The sequence below is a fragment of the Pyxicephalus adspersus genome, chromosome 6 (genome assembly GCF_032062135.1).
Source record: "Pyxicephalus adspersus chromosome 6, UCB_Pads_2.0, whole genome shotgun sequence".
NCBI classification, from domain to species: domain Eukaryota; kingdom Metazoa; phylum Chordata; class Amphibia; order Anura; family Pyxicephalidae; genus Pyxicephalus; species Pyxicephalus adspersus.
Window position 1 is genome coordinate 12,982,948 of NC_092863.1, and position 27,000 is coordinate 13,009,947.

General features: G+C 35.9%; 1 protein-coding gene across 3 annotated transcripts in view; it reads left to right on the forward strand.

Annotated features, from left to right (window-relative positions):
• The window catches only part of TANC2 (tetratricopeptide repeat, ankyrin repeat and coiled-coil containing 2), a 251,599-nt gene that overhangs the window by 49,615 nt on the left and 174,984 nt on the right, over nt 1-27,000 (forward strand). For 2 of the 3 annotated variants that reach the window (XM_072414605.1, XM_072414608.1), the window contains exon 2: nt 24,165-24,230. The gene's annotated coding sequence lies outside the window, so the exon portion shown is untranslated. The remainder of the gene's footprint in view (nt 1-24,164; nt 24,231-27,000) is intronic. The other variant, XM_072414607.1, reaches the window with a different exon arrangement.

Genomic DNA, 27,000 nt, shown 5'->3' on the forward strand with positions numbered 1-27,000 from the left:
TTCTACCTTCTGATGTTTGAATACAAAGTTTGTTTAAGACCTGGTTATTGTAATTCTCAAAATCTGTAAGCGCTATGTCTTAATTTCACGGTTCTGTTATGTGTTCATGCCTTCTTTGTCTTTTTTTGTATTCTGTTGAAATAATTCTTAATAAAAACACAGTCTCAAAAAAAAAAGAAAAGAAAGAACAAAACCATGAATTTAATATAGTGTAGAATATTAAAATACTTGATCTAATTAAGTGTTAGGAGATAAAAAAAGATTAGGCGACCACTGGTAAGGCCCTGCACAGATAAACTTTCTTGAACAGGGTTAGAAGGTATTTAGTACTTACATATTCCTAAAAAACTGAGCTAATAAAGCTCAATGTCTGGAATGACATTTATCATGGTTTCAAATTAAATAAGGTGGCAATGAGCTCTAGTATGTTTGTTTAGGGGTTATTTAGGTTTAAATATATTTACAATTCTCCTATATTCTGTTTTCTTATTCCTATTCATTTTGGGGCTGAAAAGAGAATGCAAGCAGCATGCTTGGTTACTATGAAATTCCCATAAATGCTTTTAAACACCTATAAAAGCTTCCATTAAAAATAATGGAAACATTTCTTTGCATTCTAAAGTGTTTAGGGCATTTATAAGCATTTAAAGATGTTTAAAGGCTTTCCTTTACCTATTCTCCCATCATTACACCTAATGCTGAAAAAATGAAAATTGTCTGCTTTATAAACCCTTGTATACAGTCATGCTCTGTGCTATTTCAGACCTTTTACAGTTATAGTTTGTGAACTTTGACTTGCATACTTCTGTGCATGTTGCTAAGTATATTTCACATGCATTGTGCTGCAGTTGCTAAGGGCTGCATTTAGCTGATTTAAATGAGAGCATTTTGGAAGGAACAAGAAAAGCAGTATACAATTTTTTTTAAACCACATAGTTGTGGGAATTGGTACTGTATTAAACAATATCTGCTATTGGAGGAAAGGGCCTTTTGTTGGGCAAGCCCAGGAGAATACACTTTGAAATCAGGCAGCCAAAGTCTGAGTGTTGCAGCATGCATTGAGGCCGTTCAGCAGTCCACTTATGTCTGCCAGTGAAGGCAAATGCCATCATAAGCAGTAATGAACATGGACGAGTTCTTTAAGTCAGTTGTGAAGGAAGCATGCAATGCAGTCTGCTGGCATCAAGGGGCCATACAAAAAAGAATATATTCTATAAGCTGGAAAACGCAACAAAATTCATGACAACCTTCCCCTTAATAATAATAATTCATTACAATCTATGTATAAAATACAGCTATTACTCAAATTTTAAAACGTGTGAACGCAGCATGCAGTAGGAGTGCTTTTTGTGTTTTTAACAGCTTCTAAAACTGTTCACTATTCATCAAAATGACTTTATTTTTACTGTGTGAGTTATGTCTGTATGAATTATATAATGGTATAAGGTAGAAAGTGAATACTGCTGAATAGAAAAAATGCCACCAAAGCAGAAAGCCTTGATTATGGCAGCAGTGAGCACATCAGACTGAGGGGTAGGATATAGATGCAATACAAATGTTTAGCTCCAGACAGAGAGAAGCCAGCCAGATTAACAGAGCTAGGGAGGATTCCAGATTGGAAACCTACTTTTTAAAAATAGGATAAGATCTGTTATTATCCGAGGCCAGATGTAACTGTTGTCCAGGCACTTGTTAAGGGAGCTTTGGCGGCTTGCCTGTGCAGTACAGACACTTGACAGCACATGATACTGTTTTGCATTACCCTCAAAGATAATACAGCATATTTACAAAGCCACTATTGTTGGTATGCATATATGATAATGACAATGTCATACATGTAATGTGCTTACTAGTGCAGCCTACAAGGTAACACTCGTGTTGTAGTGCTTGATAAGTGGAACCACAAAATGGCATTTGGGAGACGCAGACATTCTACACATGTTGACGTGTCAGATTGTGAACAGCAGCCTCTGAAAGTGAATCACAACTCCATTTACTAAAAGCCATACTGGTAAGTATAGCACTTGTATTTTTGGTAATATGATTTTGGACTAACTTTCTTGAAATTCTCTTTAGGCTAGACACGAGTGTAACTGGTTACATGGAGACAATCTGTCATTCTTTGATCTGACATTAAAAAATATGAACTTAAATAGTGTGCTAAAATTTAAAACTTTTATCTTTTTATTGTACACCATGGTTCCCTAGGGTTCTTCCAGAGATTGCAGAGATTGCTAAGGGACCAGTTTGTTGTTCCCAGGTCAATTTTACTGACACCAGTTTTTTTTGTGTTTTTTTTTTGCAGTCTGTAAGGGTGACATTTTTTCGACTGGCCAGCAGTGTAAGGTGCATTCTTCCAACTGACCACCATGCTAATGTACTGTAAAATGTGGGTATAGTAATTATAGCAGGAGTTCCTTTAAAATCTGAAAGCTATTTCAAGGGTCTCCTATGTTCAAAAGATTGAGAAATTCTGTTCTACATGTTCTCTGCTTTTATTAAGAGTGGAAAATGTAAAACAAATTCTCAGAAAAATGCCTATTGATTTTGTTTATTTATATACTGATGTGACCATGTGCTTACAGTGTAAATCCTGCTGATGTAAGGGATAATGATGCTGCCTGCTGAAAGCAGTTATGCTCTGCTGTATTCCTTGTGTCCATGGCAGGTAAGGGGATAGGCTGCTATTATTATTACACAGTATTTATATAGCACCATCATATTACGCAGCGCTGTACAAAGTCCGTAGTCATGTCACTTATTATTCCTGATTATTTTGAACGATCGTATTGTGCACAATTCTGTACATGCTGTAACGATGCGATCGTTCAAAATAATCCACCAATAATGTACCCACTAGATACGATCATTTGAACGATGCAGAAAGTGACATGTAAAGGAGAAAGTGTATCACAGAACAATACACGATCACTGAATGACCGTACACACAATAGATTACGAATTGTCGTTGCCCAATCAGATCTGCCTGGATGGGCGTTGCAGTGAGATTCCTCGTTCGTTGCCGTCGTTGTGCACTTTTTTTCTTATCAATTATTGAACAATCTTTCATGAATCGTTCATTTCCAATGACCATTATTGCACGTGTGTACGCAGCCTTACTGTCTTTGAAACCACTATTTCTCACATGTTGGCCAAAATAAATAGCGAAAAAGAAAACAAATATTCCCAGCTGGTAAAATGTTCTCCAGATTTTCTATAATAGCATTACCAGTCTCCTTTGCTGTAATTAGTCATACTCCCAGCGTTGTTGAGGTAGGTACACAGTTGTTGCAGATTCATTTTTATTTGCAGTTACAGGCAACTACAAGTTTTATGAGGCCCAAATATGCCTCAAACATCTTCACTTGTGAGCTATGAACACTTCAATAAGTTAGTCTTCATATTTTACTTTTTTCTTTGCATCATTTATACCAATTAAAGCCATACACCACTCTTGCAATCTATTCACAGTGCCAAAATAAATTAGTGCGGTAGAAATAATCAAGCTATATTTATCAACCAACAAGCTTTGAAGGAACACATTTCAGTCGACCATCACGTAGGTTGTAGAAAACATGACATAGTTCCTATTGCTTAGTGTTCATTTTTATCTACAGAATTTCTTTTTTTCCCTCCGGCTATGTTTATGATTACATTGTCACGTCCTTAGGAGAAGAATGTAAATTGGTCACATACTGATTTACTGGGCGATAACTTACTTGTTCATGTTGGTATTCTACAATTTCATCGTTTAATACTTAGGTTAGCACACAATATACTGACCTGTTGTTGTATGTCACTCTATTTATTACATGTTTTATTTTGTGCAACCTGATCTGTATTTGTGGTCTGCATTGCTGGAAAAATACAAAAGTTTAGTAAAATCATCTTTCCTTTATATGGTTTCTAAAAAAAATGTGTGTACTACTGTATTGGTATATACAGTCTATTTGCAAGATGTTGTTTCTTCTGTTTAGTTGTAATGACTTGTAGTTGTTACAGGCTATATCTCTGCTTGACATATGCTCCTTCAGAAACGTCTGTGAGAGAGCAACAATTTTTATTTCAATGGGTAAAGGACAGAACAGAAATATTTATGTTTTTCCTTTTTTGTCTTGACTGTAGTTCATTCGACTTTGTAGATGATTAAACTTAGTATTTGTTCTTTAAATTGTGTAAAGAATGTCATGGGGCCTTTAAAATACAGGGCCTGATCTTGGAAATCAAGTACTGCAGCATTTACACTTGTCAGACGCTAGAAGCACCATGCTTCTAAGTTCAAATTAGTTCTTTGATAAGCCTTGTATGTATTCAGTATTTATGTTATGTTGATGGCTAAAAAAATTGCATCCAAAGGGAATACAAGTAGTGTCTGAGAATGTGGGATCTACTGCAAACTCCTTTTATTCACCTATCCAATTTGCTACTGCAATTTGATTTACCTGAATCACTCTCTTTAGTGTTACAGAACATGTCAGTGGTAGATAGACAGCTGGTAGGTGGTACTACTGCTCTTTTACTGCCTCTGCACCACTCAGCTAATCAAATTCTTTATTCTGGAGTGGGAAAGGGTTCACCCCACTTTCAGGAATGTATTTCTTCTATGTGTCCTTGCTAGAGATAATCAATCCTTACTTGTCATGTTGAAAAATGAAACAGTGAACAGTGAAGAAACTTTTTCTGATCACATCTAAGCAGAGATTTCCTCACTTCTCAATAGATCTCTTCTCACTTTCTTCTCTCTCTATAGGACACAAACTGAGGAGGAGTGAGGAGACATTCATTTTTAAATGTTAACTACCATATAATTCTAGGACATACTTGCAAACATTCATTCAAATTTAACTAGTTAACCCTCATACCGCATAGTTGTTCCCAAATCTAGAGGGGACTGTACGGTCAGCTTTAGGCAGATCTGTTGTGCATAACTGGAAGCGTGTTACATAAATGGAAGTTCATTTATTTTCAATGCTGACAACTTTGTTTACTTTGTTTCACTTAAAATATTTTACCAATCAAAACATTTTTGTTGTGGACAGGGTGGAGAAGAGGTTAAACTACGGTCTATAACTATTTGGAGAGATTACTCCCGATTTCCAGTCCCAGGAGAATAAGTGATTTGATATTATTTATTAGAATTTTTAGGAAGATCAAAACAGTCCACAGCTTTTTATTACCTTTTGTATTCTTGTTTTTCCCTCACTAAAGCTACGTTCACACGTCCAATGGTTCTCGCCCGATAATCGGCTCAGGGTTGATATCTGACGAGAATCTGGTGTGTGTACAGTCGTCCATCGCCTGAACGACCGTCCTGGGGGATCCATGGACGATGGACGGCAAACGATCCTAATGCAAGGGAAGAGCGAGAGAGCTTAGCAGGGTGCCGCTCTGTCGTTCTCCCCCTCCCCTCTCCATAGAACAGAATGGTGATGTATGTACTGCACTCGTTAATGCATCGTGCAGTGCTTAGTCATTGGAAAGGATCCTTTCCAATGACAATAATTGCACGTGTGTATGCAGCTTTACTGTCTAGGTAAAAGCATTGTTGTCACCAAGGAGTGAGGAGCAATCATACTGAAAATGCTTCAAATGAAATACGAAAGAGTTGCTGAGTCTTCTCCCTCTTGTTTGATAGAAGTTAAACTTTTTTCACAAATGGGTTTATAAAACAAAAAAACTAAACTTTCTATAAAGTTGAACATTTTTCTGCCCAGTCGTAGATGAAAGATATTCATTTAAGTGTTTATCTCTATTTTTATCTTCTTATAATGATAGCTACAACAGATCTCTTCTTGCTGCACACTGTCCACACATTTAGTACTTATGTGGTATGTACAGAACTGCAAATTAGTACAAACTATTTATGATGCACCGTTTTAGGATTTCATGTTTGGATTCCTGGTCAATATTAAAAAAAATCCTCTTTATTACATTTAAGCATTTATTTTAAAAAATCCTTTGAGTGAGACTGTTGTAGGTTTTCCAAGAGCAAAAATGGCAAAATGAATTGCTTCATGTACTATGTCTGTCTCCTATCTTAACATGATGGGTCTTCCGCTTCCTGGGGCTTTTTTTTTTGTATTTTGTACCTTAAAATTTCTTTTCCCTTTACTTGACCAGCAGAGGCACTCTTGCCTTTAAGCTTATAAATCACATCTATGCAGTTATCTACTGCACTGTATTTATCCTTAGACGCTCACATATAAACTTCTTTCTTCAGAGTGACTTGTGTGTGTATGAGTGATATTTTTTCCCATGTTATCTGGACACAAATATATATTTTTCCTCTCAGCTATTTATCTTGTACTGTACTTTAATAACTCAATTGTACCTTTTCATTCATGAACTTTAGTCTTTTTTCTACTTTAAGCTGACAATGGGAAAGGTAGATTTAATTATGTATTTTTTTTGTGTTTTTCTGAATCCTACACAGACATTGTCTACCCTTGGCCCCTTTTTATCTTCCTTGAAAAGAGAGTGTGTTTTTATCAGATGGGAACACCTGCTAGCAGTGGATTGCATTGTGTTGATTGATAACACGTTCGGATATTTTGTGGACAATATTCAATAGGAGCTGGCTGGCTTAAAAGAGGTTATACCAGTTCAGCAACAGAGGAAATCGGGACTTTTTTATTTCTTGGTACGTTTTTATATTCCTTTTAAATTTCAAAACAAGATGGCAACATAACATACATAGGAAACATAACAAAACAAAAAAGTAAAACTAACAGATATATATTTATTTTTTGGTTGCTTGCTGGATTTTATGCATTTCCTGTGTGAATAGGCAAATTTTGATATTCATTTTCTAAGAGCCCCTATAATACTACAGAAAGCAATGTGCTTCAAAGTAGATTTGAAGAAGTGGATGGTTCTACTGGTGATAAAGTTTTATGTGTATTTTGAGAAGCTGATTTTAGACCTTGACATATGTAGTTGTGCAAACTTCACCTGTACTAGGGACACCTTGTCACTGTGTTAACATTTTTCTGGGATAGAAGCAGCCCCTAACCCAATTAATGTTGCCACTGCTAGTTCTGGGACAATGAAATTATACCTAATCGAGTTGCTTTATTGTGGCTTTATTGTAGTTGCATCGAGTTGCATTTATTATGATGGAGTTTATGCAATTGTCAGAATTCATCCCAAAAATATTATAACTGTATTGCTGTAGTTATCTTTGCCCATCTCCCAAGCTTTTATTTAAAATGACTAAGCTCCAACCAAGTAAAACATGACCTAAAACAAATAGTAGTTGTGCGTAAAGACCTAATATAATGTTTTTTGTTTTGTTTTTTTGTTTTTTACAATTATGTAAATATTATATTATGTATATTATGTAAATATCAATCACAAGTATACAGATTATATTGTGTGTATGAATGATGGAGTGTATTTAGTTGGAATTTGTTTTGAATTGACTGCGATGGGAGATGGGATTACACACATGTGCAATGTTTTGAGCCAACCATTTATCGAGTGTCCTAGACCTGACTTTGTCACCATGATCTCTTATGTACAAGAAGCCCCATGGTCTAAAGTAGTTGCCTTATTGATACGGCAAGTGTTTACATAACTGATAATCCAGACTGTTCATTTCCATTCACTATTGTATATCGCTTTATTGCGAGCAAATGTGCACAGAGTCATTTCTAAGGAAAGCATAATTTGCTGACGGAGTAATGCTCGTCCCGCTCATGTAAATCCTCGCTGATATGTAAAGCTATAGGATATTATTCTGTCCATCAGCATTCAAGTCGTGGCTTCCTTCTGCTGCTCGAGGAAAGGGATTAAATGCTTATTGTTCTGTGCAGTTTATGGATTAACTAGTTTCAGTGCAATATTTACAAAGAACAGATTTACTGTTTTTGCAAAAAAAATAAAAAATAAAATACAGATTTTAAAATGTTACTTTAGTTTCTTAAACTTTTGTAAAAGGGAAATTCAAGTTTATGCCACTTAAGTTAAAAAAAAAGTGAAAAATACCACCTATAACTGCATATTGTATTACCCAAATGAAGCTGTAAGGAGTGTGTGGAGTAAAGTGAATTGCACACCAGGAACCCAATGGTTAAAATGTATATATAAGTTCTACAACATTACAGTGAGAGTAGACTGTTGATTGCTTTTTTGGGTAAGTAATGATGAACAAGTGTGGAATGGTATGAAATTTAACAAAATGTGCTCTAGAGATGCTACTCTACTTAAACTGCCTGCTCACTCACGTGCAAAATTTATGGTAATACTTATGGTTTGTTGTCCTGGCGAAATATAGTCTCTGTTATATTTGCTAACACTTACCAAACGCCAGCCCACTACTTGAATCATGGAAATGGGCTCTTGAGGTATTTGGATGATGGTGATGTGATCTTTCAAGAAGCAAAGTATAGCACTTCTACCGGCCTCTTCCACCAGCCATGATCTGCCTGTGCTGCATAGAAAGCATGGAGTCCCAGTGATGTGACTGTGCCCTAAAATAAGTTATGTTAGGAAATAGAAAAGGTTATGTAAAATTCTGATACATTTGAGATAGATATAGATATGTGATATTTATAGATATGTATGTGTGTGTGTGTGTGTGTGTGTGTGTGTGTGTATTGATGTGTTTTGAGTAGGAGGCGTAAGGCAAGCAATAAATAGATAACATTTTCAGAATAAAAAATCACTAGAAACACTATATTTATAAATAAAAGGGAATATAAAATCTGACATTCATTTAAACATTCCCCGGTGAGAATCGGTTACTGCCTTTGAAACGCATAGCCCTAGAATATTCCCATGAATGAACTCCGATTCCTCGTATTTTAAATAAAGCCTTTATACTTTTTTTTCTGCTTCTCTACCAGCACTGAATGTTCGTAATCGCTTCAGAGTAGCTGAGAATAATTTTTCAAATCGTGTTAATAGAGGGCAGTGTTGTTCTACTCTGCTTTGTATATAATGACTACTGTGTTGTCCAGATCCTACAGAAGAAGAATATTGTGTCTTTGGAGATGCATTTAATTTCCCTACATACTTAACACATAAAATCCAAAAGCCAAAAAAATATAAACCACTTCTTACCTATAGCATGTATTCCTCAAAATTTGCTTTGGAAGGAGTTCTGCTTTAATCTTTTTGGATCACATGAAGAGTGTTGCCTCAGGATGGATTGGTGACTTGGGTATAAAAAAAGAGGAAATTTGAGGGGATTAGTTACTGTAGGAAATTTTAAAATGGCAAACATCACAGTGGGAGACCTGAGAATGTCCTTTATGTGTAAGTAGGAGGCTGTAGGTAATTGAGAGATGTAGTCCTGCATTGATTTTTTGCAAAGCTGTGCAAAAAAGCTTTCATATTACAGGTAAGTTAGGAGTGGGAAATTCCAATTATTCTAAAATTGGTATTTCCGACACAGCAATACTGTAGAGCTGCAGTTCCCATTTATCTGCATTTTCTTCATGGTTTTTAATCCATCGGGCCATTATTTGTACTTGTAAATGCCCTTCATTTCGATAGGAGCTGGGAATTCTCTTAGGAATATCACCGGTGGAGAAAGAATTAAGAAGCCAGTTAACTTGCTAGTTTGCATTCAAGTGATTGAAATGTCAGTGTAGGGTGTAGTCAGGGCTTTAGGGTTCACATAAAAACAAGAATCTTGAAGTAATTGACAGCCTTCTATTTCAGTTACCACTTCTTATACTGCTGTACGTTCTCAGTCATATATTATTGCGTGTATGTAAACATTGTTAGAATTCCCACACAGAATCCAACCTGACCACCTATATGTGCAGAGTATTCTATAAATCTGCAGTGCATTTTGGTGATGTCATTCTGTATTACCTTGTAATTTCTTGACCTATAGATCAGTGTTTTTTTTTTGTCTCAAGTGAGTCATTTCTGAGGAATGTAGGTTATTTCGAACTGAGCTGTACAGTGTATGAGGTTTAACAGAACAAGCATTGATGCATTCTAAAGTTCTGTGTGATAGGGATCCCAGACTCGTGCCAGGAAAACTAGTGGAATATCACAGTACTCACTTACTGAACATTGTTAAACTACAGGCACAAGACAGCCAAGCAGAGGTCTACAAAAGTATACATGAGTGCAGTCTGTCAATTTACTTGGATTCAATTCTATCATCATGGTATAAGGTGAAGTTATTAAGTAAGTTATGCCTTTGTTTGTACTTTATGGGCTTGAATATTTCAGATGAACTATGGTTTAAATTGTATTATGATACAGCTAGATACAAAGCCAAAGCTTTTCCTAAAGATGTACTTAGGCATTTTCTCAATCCACCCTTCTATCACAAGGATTAAAAAAAGTTTTAGGGGGCATCTAGAACACATACCGAGATCACTTTGTAAGGAATTTAGGTTCTATATCTGTTGTTTTTCCTTAAGTTTAAACACATTGATTTATAGTATAATATGATTATATCTCTATTATAAATTATATGATTACATTAGATTTATAAAATGACATGTATGAGCACGTTCTAGCATGGCCCTGCAACTATGGAGTTACCCTTTAGTTACTTGTTGTTGAGTCTGTGACATTGCTTATGAGCTAGTTTTATAGCATTTTTGGGCTTTGCAACGCATAATGCAGTGTGGTGTGCTTATTAAAATCCTAAAGTTTTTTTCCTCTTAAAGTAATAGCAAGGTTTTGGTAATACTTGCATGTTCTTAATGATTAGTGTGAAGAGGGAACACCAGAAAACACTTGTTTTCTGAGGTATTACGTAATGCATTGCATCCCTTAAAGGCTTGTATATTCTTACCGCTTTAACGCAGAACAAGGCATGTACACACGTAAACTATTGTTCAATCTCATGCTTTAAAATTCACGGAGGGATGTGAATCCATCCTTAGTTTAACAAAGCATTTTTTTTTAACTTGGATATTTAAAATGTTTTTATATTCTTTTATGGGTTCTTAGGGTCTATGTTTTCTTTAGCAATACAACAACTAGTCCATAGATATAGGATTCTAGTTAGAAAATGTTAAATTGGCTGATTAGAAATCCTGTTCTGGTTGCTGTTGTTCTCAAGATAAGCAGCAGCATCTGGATTATCTTTCTCTTCTATTCCATTCTTCTCATCTTGCAAAACTATTGAACATCCTAAAACACTTTGGAAGATGTTTATCTTCTCCATGCCTAGAAGTTAGTAAATGTTTATGGGCAGTCTGTGTGTGTGGCTCCCCACTTGAACGTGATTAAAATTTGCATGTAGTATATAATGGGACACAATTTATTTGCTTTGGTAGAATGTTTAGAATTCTTACCATTCTTTACTTGCATTTGTACAAAGTAGGAAAGAGTTGTTGTGTCTTCAAGATGTTTGGTAAATGGATGTCACTAGGATAAGAGGACAGCAAGAAAAGCAGACAGAGGTTCTACTCTTTGCCCTGTGTGCTGTCTGGGATTCTGTTGGAGTGATTTCTTAAAATTTCCTGTTGATCCCTGGAATGAGTAAGACAGACATTAAAATGTTATACAAGTTCCAACCCACGTTCCATCTACACAGCAAATGAAAGATCTTGTTATAATGGCGTTCTAATTTAATTATACGTGTACTTGGTAGTGTTTTGTCAAAGCAAAAAAAAAAAAGAATATGTAAACACGTGGAGCAAGTTTTGCATGGGTCATGTTCTTGATGTCCCAGGCTGAAAAAAAACTATTGGAATTCATAGTTACTTTGCAAAGTACAAGTTCTCCATAATGGGCAGCATCAGAACCTGCAGCTGTAGGCTTTGCATTCACATTCTCCTGTCACTCATCTTGGGTTGCTGCTACCTTGGATTTCTAAGAAGGACAATGGTTGCTTTTTTAAATTTGAGAAGCCAACACTAAAATTCTTGTTATAGACAACACATGTACTATTTCTGTGATTTTTTTTTTCTAATACTTTTATTTAAAGCCCCAAAATGACTTCTCAACTGTGTTGGCTGCAGTCTCCTCGTCTGCATCTTTACTATTTCTGTGATTTTTTTTTTCTAATACTTTTATTTAAAGCCCCAAAATGACTTCTCAACTGTGTTGGCTGCAGTCTCCTCGTCTGCATCTTCTACTCATACATGCCTTCATTAGGTTTATTCCTTTGAATTATTGTCTACTTTTCCAACCAATTCTCATCTCTTTGGAATACTCAGATTTGATTTTCTGCCAACTTCTTAAACCATTTCTTCACTCCTTGGAATACTCATAGTACATAGGGGTTTACCACTTATTACAAACCCTACTAATTTATGTTTATTAATCGGCTCCAATACATGACCCTAGTAACGTCAGAACCCATATAACTCCAATCCTTCTGTATTGTTATCCCTAATTGGAACACTATTGTACCTAACTATTCCTACAGGTACTACCTATTAACATTCCTTCTTACATTCATCCTCCAACTTTTGAGATTAAGATTAGACTCTACAGAACCAAGTCATCATCAATATCAGTCTCTGTGATGTCCCCTGATGACGCCATTACTGCGAAACGCATTGGGTTTATGAGTACTTATACTATTGATGTAATTTAATCATACGTAAATTTGTAATATGGTCATTTGGACTCTTCTGTATTTTTGGGCAATAAGTAGTTGAACCCTGTTAGTATTGATTTTTACTCAATACAAAATTGATTATATCACAATGCTGCTGCAAAAAGCCTTTTCTTTTGTTCCTGATCTTCATATCTACTAACCTTGATACAGTGACTTGAAATTAGCTTCCAGAGTGAGCCTAGTTTAGGGAAGAGAATGAATCAAATTCTGTTTGAAAAAACCTGAATGGGATATAAATGCAGGTTTGCGAGAATCCCTGCTGTTCCTGAGAGATGCTGAAAATGTCAGTAATTAGGGAGAGTAACAGACCCTTCCTCAGCTTTCAATGTGTTGGTGTGACCCACAGGGACCTCTTCCCTGATACTCATCAACCTGCAGTTAAGCCGTCTGTCCTAGCCTCACATGTAATTGATAGGAAATGAATACCGTTGAGTATTGTCTGTACGCACATGTACTGCCAGATGATGTGTACATGCAGTGTTGGCTCTTCAGATCAGTAATCCATGAAGCTATTTTTTCTTGTAATATTTGAACGGTGTGTGGCTAAATGTTTTACATGACCTTTTGAAAAAAAAAGCATAAATCCTGCATTTCAGTCTTACTTATTTAAAAGTACTGAAAAGTTTGTTCTGAAGGTCTGCAATGAAAAGTTTAGCACCAACCTGACCAAATAACACAACCAAAGTTAAAAAATAAAACAAAAAAACAGTGACAAAAATCTCAACGCAACCTTGATGGTTTTTTCCAGCCATTTAGTATCAAACCTCTAAAACATACCCAAACCCAAAAAGGTAATCACATAGTTATTAACCTAAGCATAAAAATTAACCCATAAACTCTTAACTTTATAATAAACCAGTCATTTATGCCCTAACCCGAGGAAGGCTCCTAAAATTAGCTGAATTCTTGACACTTATCTTCCATCTTTCTTAGCTATATTAATGACAAATACTCTATAGAAATCCAGATATCACTAGGGCCAATCTAAAATGCATTAGATTATTGTCACCAAGAAATATTTGCCAAAAGTTGGTCCAGAGGAAGGCAAAAAAATACCTTGTACAATTTGCTTTAACAGGTGATAAAAATTCCTTCCTGATTCCATGAGGGGATTGGATGTTCCCTGGATCAATGGTTACTGCTATCTTTACTTTATAGCTTTAATACTCAGTTATATTCTGTGCTTCTAGAAAAGCATGCAGCTTTTTGTTAAACCAATCTCAAGTAGTTGCTGAAACTACTTCCTGAGGGAGCCGATTCCACATTTTCACACACCTTACAGGGAAGAATTCCTTCCTTATCCAGAGCTTAACCTTCTCAAGACGCAAAGAGTGCCCTCTTGTTCTTTGTAATGTATTCTCAAATGTAATCTCAAAGTGAATAATTGGAAAGTCACCCCGAAAACGGAACTTAATTTTTTTTACAGCTTTCTAGTATCCTTTAAAAAAGATTACAAATTATATGTAAAAAAAAAAAAAATCCTAATTTTACAAGAACGTGCAGCAGCAAAGTTTTAGAGTGTTCAGGTTTGCATATATTTTGTGCTGCCCTGCTATGAAATCATGTTTATTATCCATGTTTATATCCTTATTTTACTTCAGTGTTTTAGAACAAAATTATTGCACAATCTTTGTACTTAATAGGCACTGGCCCTTTTAGAGCCCTGTAAGGGATAAACTGAGGGCAAGATGACAGAACTTGCAACTCTGGTTTGTTTCTGTCAGAATTGGCCAAGCAGCCACAACAAATTGTTTCAGAGGCAGTTGGAGAAAAAAAAGTGTAGCAGGCTCACATTTCACTGATCCTACAAGGCTTTCTACTGTTGCAAGTTAAGTCTTCTGTTAACAACAACATTGCTTCGTCATGTACTGTACTCTGCATTTCCTTTCAGCTGCAAATTAGACAGAGAGAGAGCAGGAGACTTTAAAAGCACCGAGCAAGGGGTCAGGAAATCTCAGGGTGGTTATTAACCTACTCTGGTGTGATAATACAACTTTAATAAGAGGTTGGTAGACTCATGTCTTTTCAAAGGCATGTTGCTAGTATTTCATTCGTTAGCAGCAATGCATAAGTATTGTAAGTAAGCATAAGTAATTTTTTTTTTTTTTTTGCTTTTACTAGGATTTATTATATTGGTTACTGTTTGTGGTCAACAAAGCTTTGGAAGTTTTGTTTCTGTGTTTGCATGTTAGCAGTTAATTGTCAGCACATTTCCTTGTTATGTTGCACTTTGCTTATGAAGCTGTGTTATTTTTCATTATTCAATTTAGTCCATTCTTAATTATGGCTTCTTCTATATAACAGAAAGAAAATTTGATTTTGACAGGTCACAGGTATCACAGAGATCTTTCTAAAGCATTGTTATATTGCTTACAGGTTTTGTAGTAGTTTCTTGTAGTACTCTATTACTCTCATTGGCCACATGATGTTTAGATATATACTTAAACAACTCAAAGCTTCTAATTAAGGCTATGTTCACACTTGCCTTAGGATTGCAGTGCGTTTATAGCTTCCTTTTTCCGGTGATTTTTTTGCCTCCTCATTGACTCTTCTTGTGGCCTCAGCTCCACAGAGCTGTCAAACGTGCAGACTCTGTTTCTCCATCAGAAGCAATGCTGATGGAGCTGCTGGGAGGGTAGCCAGCCACGGGGAGCCACACAGAAATGCTCGATCCTGAAGCAGGTCTGAAACCTGCCCAAAATAGTCTAGTTATCTGACTATCTTAATCTGTAAAGGTTGATTATCTTAAATTGTAAAATATAAATACAAAAAAAGATTGCTGTGATAGGATGAATGTTGCAGCACTCAAATAAAGTACAAATGTAAAAAAATTAATAGTAAAAGCAGTTAATGAATATAATGTGTTATTTTAAACTGGTGTTACTTTGCACATTTAAGTCATTCACAGTATCCACATCTTAAGAGAATTTTTTGGTGAATTTCTGTAAAAACCCAGCTAGGCAGTTTGTGTTTGTTATTGGTCTTGGAGCATATGCACAGGTGCTTTATAGCTTTTAGCAATGCCTTGTCTCCCCACCCAATTGTAGTGAACAGTCATATCATATGTATAGACCGTTTTAGGGTGTACTTGTGTGCCAAGCGTAACTGTTGGATGTTATACCCTGATGTTCAGATTTTTAGTAACAGTTTTGCGTAAATATGCAGCACATAGTTACATTCTGGAATCAAGACAGCTGCTGTGTGAGTGGTGGCAAAACCCGGTTTTGTTTTAGTAAATATTTTAGATTTGCAATAGTAAGAAATCATATAAATAAACATGTTGTGTTCATCTTTGTCTGTCCAAATTTGAATGTGATCTGTCACACAGTTTTCAGCTGGCATGTAAACTAAATTGCCTTCTGAGTTTTGAATGGCTCAGCGTAAACCACTGATTGCCTTGGATAATGCATCACTTTGATCCCTCATACACAACACTAGAGACCTTATCACTGAAGAGATGCATGATTGCTCCTCTGCAACTATTTACAAGAAAGGTTATCACCAAGAATTGAGTGATTTATCTCACATACAAGATAATAGTGCTTAAACTTCCATCTACAAGCAGAGCAGGTAACAAAGTGTCATGACGACCTTGTCTTTCCTCTTCTATTTCAGGCACTGAGTTGTTTTGCCTGCAGCTAAAGTGGTGTTATTCTTTGTATGCCTCAGGTTCTGAATGGGACCACTCCAGTCAAACAGGAAAACTTTGCATTAGGCTGACTTATATGGTTTACCTGTTGAGAATTTTTGATTGGCCTAAATTTAACCCTTCAAATGAAGAGATGTACACCACAAAATATGTGCCTAAAGTTATAGTCCTACATAGAAACACTTTGAATAGCTTGAAAATCAAGCTGGTTTGTATTTTATACTTATTATACTGGTTTGTATTTTTACTTTAAAGCAGATGCAGTATTTGCTATAAAAAAAAGGGCAGTAGGACTAGTACTGCTGTAATAGGCTTGATCAAAATGTCAATTCTTTGTGGCCTTCCTAAAGTTACAGCTAAGCGTTGTATTATACCAACTAGACCAGAAAATCACCATCCCAAGACTGGTAAGCAAGCTGCTGTCTGGGTCTCAGGACAGATATAAAGGTCTCTGTAGTCTCCCCAGAGCAGTTCCTAAGTATGGCAAAAAACCAAGATGAAGTTGGTCAGAACTTTACACCTACATGTCCCTTCTGATGGGGTATGCCTTGCCTGCCAGTACATGCAAATACAACAACTTTTCTAATTAAATTGAAGTTATTAATGTCATTCAGAAGGATTGGGGGGCAAAGCAGCCTTAATCAGACACTGGCACAGCATTATATGTCTGGTAAGGGATTGATTGCTGTCCTTTTCTGCCCACAGCTCCTGCATGTGGGTGGCACTGCACGCGGGGTGCATAGTGAACTCTACGGAGGCAAGACACTGAGCAACTGTGGACATAACACTCACAAACTCAAAACACACTGGTGTTTCCATACCAAACCAAAAATACCATAATCTAATATAATGTACTTTTGACTTTATCCTGACTGGAATGTTTCTTCTATTACATAGTGTTAATCTAAACCATCCCAAGCTATATGTAGTGCAATACAAGATGCATCTGTTCATTTCACACCGTGGCTGCCCTTCTAACATTTATCATGAAAGTTTGGAATTAGGTCTCCCCCTTTTTAGGAAAGAAAGGGAGTACATTGTGCCAGATGTTTTGTAGCAAGTAAAACCAGGGATGTGTAAGGGAACCAAGTTCATCTTATCTGCTTTCATGGTCTTTGTAAACATTTGTCAGTGCTTGCATTGTAGAGTTTAGTTGGCAAATGAGTGCTGCACATTAGAAAGAAGTCATGAAACTGCTGCCTTATTCTCTGTTCTGAGAGTTTGGTATTTCTTGTAAAACATAATAACAGACCATTTTTCTTCCGCTGTTGAGAGATTAGGTTTAGAAATCGCTGAGAAATGATGTATTTGTGCCTCTCTGGCTGCCTTGAGCAGCATCTGTTGCCAGCCCAGAAACGATCACGTGAATACTTGGTATAGTAAGTTTTGTTTTGTCTTAATAGATTTCATGCATGTGCAATCTAATTGCATTCTTTCCTGGAATGTGCGTTCACTCTGAATGTAAATAAAAATCAGATGCTGTTTTGTTGGGGCTTGAGGGGACCTAATTTTTCCTCAAACTTATTTTTATTTCTTCTATTTTTACTTTATTGTTCTAAATAACTGTTAGCATGTGTGCAGACTTTTCTGAATTTTTTTTTAAACCCATTCTTTACATGTTTTTAGTGTGTGTGTCAAAGAAGTTCTAGCCTCACTCTACTAGGAAAAATAATTTATTTCATTGTTGGTTGGTGATTTGCCCTCACATCTTGTCTGGTAACCCAGTTGTTTCCATAAAAGTGATGGAGTGGAAATCTTTTTAACGAAGAGAAAAACAAATTTTGGTTAGACATTAAGATTTCAAAATATATGGTTGGTCTTCTCATAGGGTTTGGAGCAGGATGAGGAAGGACGTAAAGAGTTTTCTCCAATCCCTGCTCCCGAGCCATATTTCACTCAGACTTCAGTGCAGAAATATTGAAGTATCAGTGGTATAGGTCAAAGGGTAAATATATATGTTTTTGGTATATTAACCAGATTAGATATTAGGCTCCTAAGTGTGCATAACAATATCATATATAATAGAACCCCTTAATTATGAGGAAATAGAACACCCACAATGCTCTGTGTTTCAGATTGTTATGGTTACTTAGTAGATAGAAGGTAGCATGTTTTTTAGCATGAGTATGCCATTTGACAGTGCAGAAGTTTTTTCACAGGTTGGCCTAAACAAAAAAACAATTACTAATAATGACTAGGTGTTCAGACACTTGCATGAGCACATTTGTGCTTGGTATTCTGTTTACATAAAAATTAGGTTGTATGCCAAGTGCACTGCTAGGTATTGACTAAATATTTATAGATCGCCAAAGAAAAAAAATAAACAAGCTGGTGTAACTAAATGTGAATTAAGTTCATGAAAAAAAGCAGCCAAAAGTTTTTGCATGTCAAGAAATAAGAAAAACTCATTTGGTCTTAGTATGTTTTAAATTTAAATTTTAGTATGTTTAGTATGTTTTAAATTTAGGGTAAATAAAATCTCAAAATAAAATAGATCTCAAATCAAATCTCAAAACATTAAATATTACAAAGTGTCATTATTAATAATATTATTATTAACCAAATATTTAACTATCAAGAGGTATCAGGTACAGTTTTGTATGTGTTTTGCAGCCACATGACGTAGGGATTCAGCAGGCATTGAGACCACCATGAACTTCTTTGTATAGTAAAGTATTTTAGCGTCAACTGTTAGCTTGGGTGGAATCTGTTTTGTGCTGTTTTACAGGTTAGATCCCATTCATTTCAGAATCTACTAAAGACCATATGTTTCTGTAATATATCCTAATATATTAGTTTCATGCCTGTATGTAGTGTATAGAGACAAAGTTCTGGCAGGATTTGTTGTTGTTTAGCTCTTGTTTCTACATTTTATTTGCTTTAACTGCTGTCCATTATTTTATGTTTTACTTGTTTGCATTATATATAAAATATCTACAGTTAGCGCCATAAATATATGGACAGAGACAACTTTTTTTCTAATTTTGGCTTTGTACATTACCACAATTAATTTTAAATGAAACAACTCAGATGCGGTTGAACTGCAGACTTTCAGCTTTCAGTGGCTTGAACAAAAAGATTGCATAAAAATGTGAGGACTAAAGCCTTTTTTTTTATCGGGCTGCTATTTCAGTGTTTTCCCTTACAGTTTGAAAATGGGCATATACGGTAGTGTGGTTCAGCCTGTGGTAGGTTAAAGGAGTTACAGAGGTACTAAAAAAAAGTTGGACATTAGCTAAACCTGTACTAAATTTTTATTGGATTTAAATGCAGACACGTTTAGATACCTATATGTACCTTTGCATTGGGGGTCCTTAAACTTCTTTGAGGAAACTCTTCTTTGGAGAAACTCCAGTGTATCTTTGTGCAAATGCTGGCTTCAGCAACTGAAGATGAATATTGATCTGCACCTTTGTTTTTCCTTTGTCTCTTGCTGTTGGACATTGGTTAGTCAACCCTAGTAATCATGGACCTGGCTACATGTCCTGATTTCTTTGATAATTACATCCGTGCTGGGAAATACCCGTGGACAGAACAGAATGGCTTGCTTCCATCTGAAAGTGTCCGTTCCTTGGCTTTCTCAAAGTTAGTAAAGTCATTGCACAAGGTATATTCAAGTGAACTGATTTGCACCCGAGTGACTTATTGGATGAACACAGAATCCAGTCAACTAGCAACCGACATGTTCAATCAGTAAAAGGTTCCTTCACTGTATAATAGCCGCTTGATTTCAGGGTACTTTAAAGACAGCTAAGGCTATGTGAATAGATCTCTAGATCCCTATACTGAAAACAACCTGTCAATTTACCAAATTGTATTTTAGAAGTGGTATACTTAAAAATGAATTAAAACATTAGAATTTGTTTTAGGTGAGCAGTGCAAAGATAGTGACATCCCACTTTTAAATATTTAACTGACCAAAGGTGTGAAATCCCTCTGTCAGCATTGTCACTGGCTGTATAAATGTCATCCTGACATGTAAACTCCTGAGTGACAGACTGCAGAACTAGAATGGGCCACATTGCACAGAGATATTCACATATTCTGCACTGAACATTTTAACATTAATAAGAATTTTTTAATAAGAATAATTCCTTGATAATATAAAGTGTATACTGTTTAGGGGCCTTATAATGTGAGTAAAGGTTGTTACATGGAAGCCAAAGAAATACTCATTTTCTAGTGATGCCTTCAAGCAGCTTCAGAAATATTTACCTATGCATTCCAGTCAAACCTGAAAATTTAGCCTTAAAAAAACAATGTGGGGACCGTGCACCTGTCCAGAGCTTTTGTTTTACTGTGCTGGCAGTAAGGTTATGGTTTCCTGTAAAATATTTCTGGGAACAACTAACTTTGAGTCTGTATTTTTAACCAGGTAAAAAATACATAACACAGCTACCAACAGTAGAAATTGTTTAAGCCAGTGTTTCCTGACCAGGGTTTCATGGGATCCCTCAGAGGTTGTTGTTTTTTTTTTTTTTTTTTAGTTTGTCAAGTCAGTTTAAGTGACTAATTATTTTTTGGCTATCCATAAGGGTGACATTCTTCCCACTGGACAACAATGTAAGAGGCATTCTTCTCATGACCATCACACTAATGTACTGTGATCTGTGGTTATAGCAATATTCCATGTTAGAAAGGTCAACAAAGATTGGTTTAAACCATTTCCATTTCCAACACATTGTTGCAAATATTTGCAAATATGTGTGAAACCACACTTTGCAAAGTGTGGTCCCTTACTCGGATCTAAATATTAAATATTGGAACATACACTCACTGGTCACTTTATTAGGTACACCTAGTACTTATTGCCATTGCTTGCTAGAATTCCTTTTTTGTAGAGTCAGCCCCCTCCCCTTTAAAGGTGCAGGGACAAACAAAAAGCCCATATGTGCTTAGCATTTTGTATTTTTCCATGCATTGCTATTTTTATTGATCTTTGCTTTTTACCAGACATTAATATACACCAAGACTTATCATACTATTAACCCTAGATATTATTTAAATTGCTTATCTTTATTAGCAAGCATTATGTTATGCCTTCCCGATTAATTGTAAAACCATGCCCGTGTACAAAATTATATAACACTGAAATTTAATTGAGGTGACTTTCTCACTTTAGTACAGTTGCATGGTTTTGTGCACAGCATTAGTAATATATCTGTGTTATGTTCTGTTGGCTGTGAGACTTTTAAACACTGTAAGTGTAAATTATTTTAGTTTAGAACATTGAGATTTTACAGCTTGAGCCATGTTCTACAGAATATGAATAAAATTGTCTATCTCAAGGGATGGAATTTATGTTTTTGTCTTTGCTTTGAAACGGACAAAACACATATCAGTAATGTTGTCTTAAACAAATAGAGAATAAGTAGTCTCCCGGCAGATGCAGGAAGGAGTCATCAGAAAAAGACCCATCTGTCTTCAGCGCAATCCATGTTCTATGTACCAGAACAGAGCTGATGGCTCACATTGGCGTCTGGAGTGATGTGTATATTTGCAGCTTGCCCATATGGTGAATAAAAGTTTGTGCAGAAGTAGAGAGATGTCATTAGCCCCAGATGAATGTTAATAAAAGCATAAATTGTACAATAACTTTACAATTGAAATGCTTTTATGTGGTTTACCTTGCTTTTTGAATTTTCGTGTTGAACTTTGGGGAACAGTATATAAGTTGAGGAGTCAAAATCTCAGGAAAAGGCCTAACATGTCATGTGGTTAAATGAGGTGCTTTAATGTAATCCCCAGTTTATTAAAGAAAGATTTCCTTGTAATTTTGAAGGCAAATATTTCATGCAATGTTTGACACCCTTTCTTAGGACTAATGAATGTATACGTGTCAATTATTACTATATTGTCAGTTACCAAATTGCTAACATTTCTTTCTGAAGTTGTGCAGCTGTTCCCTCGGCCTGTTGCAGCTTTATCCAACTTGGTTAGGCCCACTGTTTCCTTTCAGTGGGATAGGTCTGCAGGTAATAAAATCATTTACCTAGTTTGTCAGTGTGACAGATCTTTATATACCTTAGATAAATTATTTTTTAATGTAGGAACTTGAAGGTCAAGGAAGATGTGTTCTTTGCCAACAGTTGAAGATCTTAATAAAGGTGCATTGACTCCCTGTATTTTAGGGACATGCCCAGCCGTGTGTTCAAAGTTTATAAGCATTGTGACCATCACTGGCTACAAAGAGATTGCATACGGGGTAAACCCAAGTGCTTTCTTCCCATGCATAAATGTTCCTTTTGTGTTTCAAATCTTTTGGTTGGTCATTACTCCCCTTTCTTATTTGCAATGGGACACTCCCTTTACTGTGTAAGCGCTGTATCCAAATGTCAGCAAAGTAAAATACAGGTGTCCCATGTAGTCATCAAGACAAGCATAGACAACTTCTTCCACTAGTCCCAATAGGAGATCTGTTCCTATTGGGCGGTGTCTACAGGCTACAGTATCCAGGCTTGGATTCAGAACCCGATCCACTAAGGATACACATCTGGTCTTTAGCTGTTTCATTGTCTTACACTTTTTAGCAGCCAGCCAACGTTTTAGAGCTGACTGCTTTCTGTGGCACAGATTTCTGGAAAGCTGACTTCCATACTTGTGTAATATCCATTTATTAAAAGGCCATCCTGATGAAAACACATGGAAAAGCCATATAATGTGTAGTTTATGCTGAGCTTGGTGTTTTGCTTATTTTTGTAAAACTATTACTGGTACAGTTGGAATGTAAGAAGGAAGTAAACAGACCATTACAAGTATTTGTGGTTCACTGCTTACTGGATTATGACAGAAAAGTTAAGATTTCTTTCAGACAGCCTCTAATTTTAAAACTGTTTTTGATTTATTTTTGTCACAATGGGTGGCTTTCCTTTCAGGCCTGGGCAAATTTTCTAAAAATGTAAAGGCAAGTAACAATGTGGCTTTAATCTTACAATAACATTCTTTAGAACTGCTAAAACATTCATAAAATTGAAGCACCCACATATATAGATTTTTATTAACATTTTAGTCAGAGCAAAAATGTTTGCATGTTGTAAGGCATGTCAGCAACTCTTTATAGCACATATATGAGTGTGAAAGAGCACAGTTGTGTGTTTTTTAGTTTACCTTCACTAAGGGAAAATAACAAACCTTCTTCAATGAAATACATGTAGCAATACATATCAGAAGGATACTACATATGATTTAGTAGGAAAGAGGCCATTAGTGGAAAAGAGCTCTGCGAAGTGAATAGAACATACTGATGATGAGTGCAAGAGTTCAGTGTACAAATGACTGTCTAAAAATGAAGGTAATTTAAAAAGAAATAACTATCCTTAAATAAAACAGGAGCAATAATTTATATCTACAGTTACCCCTTTTTACATTTTCATTATATAATCATTTCTAATTATATAGTAGGGAAAGTTGGGAAAGGTGTTCTACTTTGTTTCAGGCCAGTGGTGTGAAACAGCCTGTCTGTAGCTTGATGCCATGTTTCATTTTATTGGATTGTGATCAGACCAGAAGTAAAATGTGAACTAGTTCCCGGATAATATGCACAATGCAAGTTTATTCACTACATTATTGAAGATTACTCTTTAGTGCCAAACTCTATTGTTTTGATGTTTTTTTTTTTTTTCCCAATTGTTGCACTTTATTTTCTCTGATATTGTGTCTAAGGAGAAAAAGAGGACAATGTATTGAATGATCAGACACTCCTTGTGTAACATGCTGAGGCTGTAGTAGTTTTCAGACATTTGTGAGTGCCACATTTATTATTCCTACTTTCTGAGGTGGCGTGGAAAGAAAAACTTGTGAAATCTCATGTGTGTAAGAATTATTGGCCTGTGTGCTGTGCTAAGAATTTGCATTAAATAGGACCCATTGTTTCCTGATGAAAATTATTCAAAACAGGTGTAGTGAACAGAGAGGGAGGTGACGGAGTACCAGAAAAACTAACATTTCTCTTCTCATTTTTGTTTCTGGCAGGATTTCAGCTGTGTATGGAGGGAACTGCAGAGTCTCACAGATACCGCCTGGTTAGTTCATCACAAGGTAGGCCCTGCTACAAGAGTCAACTTTTGCTTTGGATGCTAAATTTAGATTTTCGTAGAAATTGCAGGGTGCTTATGATAGAAAAACATCCCATGTAGTGGTAAATGATCTGATTTGTTCTGATTTACTGGAACTTTAAAAAAAAGTATCTTTCCAGTAGGGCTACCCTCAAATTGTGATAGTTTAATGCTCGGGAGGAATACCTCATGCCCCCAGCGGTCAGTGTGCTCCCAATAAATCCCATGTTTCAGGTTGTTGACCGGCCTTGCTCCTTCTGATGGCTGGTGTGCTCTTCTTACATCCCAAACTCTGGATTTTCTGGGTGATGTCCTCACTTACTATTGAGGGCTGTTGGTCAGGACTATTGGTCCTGCATTGTAGGGAAAGAAATCAGTACCTTTAACTACTGCAAAGAATCAGTAAAACTCAAAAGAAGCCTGCAGGGTGAGGTAATGAGGTAAGTAAAAGTACATTTTACATGCCCCCTAAACTTCAACAGGTATTTAACCCTTGTAGTGTGAGGGTACTCCACTGTATTTTTCCCCAGATTTAAGCTTATAAAGTGATGCCAAAGGAAATTCTGTCTAGAAGGCTGCTTTTTACCGTAGCTGATTGCATGGCAAGCACATCACTGTACATGATGCTTCAGGGATGTGCTGTCTTCAAATGGGTATTGGAACAGTGGGGAATGGGAGCCTGGGCTGGGTCAGGTTAAAGAACGTCTGGCCTTTCTGGTCTGTTTTAGGGAAGCTGGTGTAGCAAATTCTCAATGGTAAATTAAAAAAATAATTGCCTGATATTTAGTGGGAAGGAGGCATGGGTTTAAAAGTGCTTGCACGTTAATCCTCTATGCAGTTCAATGGCACATAAAACTACATGAACTACAAACTGAACTACATGGCTACAAAGAGATTGCATACGGGTTAAACCCAAGTGATTTCTTCCCATGCACGCAGGCAGTGGATTTCACTTGATTTGCATTCTGATAATTCTTCGTTAAGGTAGTAGTAATATGTAATGCATTAGTCCTTATATTTTTTAAATAGGTAACTCTATCCAAATAAGAATTCACTGGCAACATAATACAGAAGAAGCTATGTGGCTAATCTGTGGACAGGTTTTATTTGTTACATGTGTATGTCAAAGGAGATCTTACATGAAACATAAAATTAAAAGAAAATCTTTTATGTGTGTGATGTCTTTTAGTGTTCTGCTGGAATCCTGGAAAATCAAGGATTGCGATCCCTAGAAGAGTACACTCTTGCACTGTCCAAAGTTATCTTTTTGTGAGATTTGGGATCCTTTATATTTCCTAGTATCCCACAATGAGGCCAAGTGACCTTACCCTAGCCTAGATGAAGTGAAAGTCCATATTAATTTGGTGTGTCCAGCAGCTTGGATGACTCCCATTTCTTCCATAATAATGAATATCTAAACTGAAAACGCTATAGCATGTTGCCATCTTACACGTTTCTTATACAGTGCTAAAGCCTAATTTCCATTTTCACAGAATGACTTCACTTAGTGCTTTGTGTAGGGAACATTTCATTTTGCATAGGAAGTGCCAGGCATTGTTCATGGCTGTCCAAAGAAAAAACTAAAAAAAAATAATTATGGGATATATTCAATATCATGTCAAGGTTCATGTATGAATAGGTTTTCATTTCCATTTTTGTGTCATAGAATGATAACCTGCTAAATTAATTTTGACTTAGATAATATATAAAGTTTCAAGGTGCCACAACAATGGCATATGCTGGAAGTCCTTGATGTATCAGGACCTCGGATCAGCAAGTTTTCTCATGCTGCATTTTTTCTGTTTAAGTGAATTTTCATTCACACAGAGTCCACATCTATTATCAATTAAAAAGGCTTAATTTATCTTTCATTTTGTAATTTAATTTGGCTTTATTATTAACTCAATGTGCAAAATATTGAGAACCAGGTACAAAATGTATATTAAAATTTTATATCCAATTGTGTTAAAGGAAAATTTCCTGTGTTTATTGTTTAATTATGTTGTTTTTGAAAATTATTTTGTTACCCCTATTTATTTTTGTTAGTTTTGGCTGCCTATATTCTGTATAATCCTAATAAATATTTGTGTGGCCATTCCTGCCAGACAACAAAAACACATTCAACTGCATAAAAGACTAATTAAAAATTAATTACATGGGATTATGGCAACTATTGAGCCATTGATATGGTTTTCCAATCTTCTTCATTAGAATATAATAGTCATAGGCATAAAAAGCATAGTGCATAAAAAGCATAAAAATAACCTAGCTGACAAATTATGTCAAGCTTCCATATCCTGCAAAATCTTCATTGTATTACTGTAAATGTCACTTACAATGTTTATTAAGGCTATTTGTTAGAGAAACTGTCTAAATGCAAAAGGAAACGATTGGGATATGTATATGAAAAAACATACTAACAATAAAAACCATGTACCATTTGTGTGATTATATTGCCTGTATATAAATTTGGAAAGCATGTGTTGTCCATAGCAAAAGGTGATATATGTATGTATGTGTGTGTGTGTGTGTGTGTGTATATATATATATATATATATATATATATATATATATACCGTATTTTCCGGCGTACAAGGCGACTTTTTAACCCCGAAAAAACAGAAAAATCTATGACAAAGTCAGGGGTTGTCTTGTACGCCAGGTACCAGTACTTACCTGCAGCGCCCGGTGTCCCCGCGAGTCCCCTCTCTGGTCTGGCGTCCCTGCGAGTTCTCCTGTGCCTCCTTCTGTCT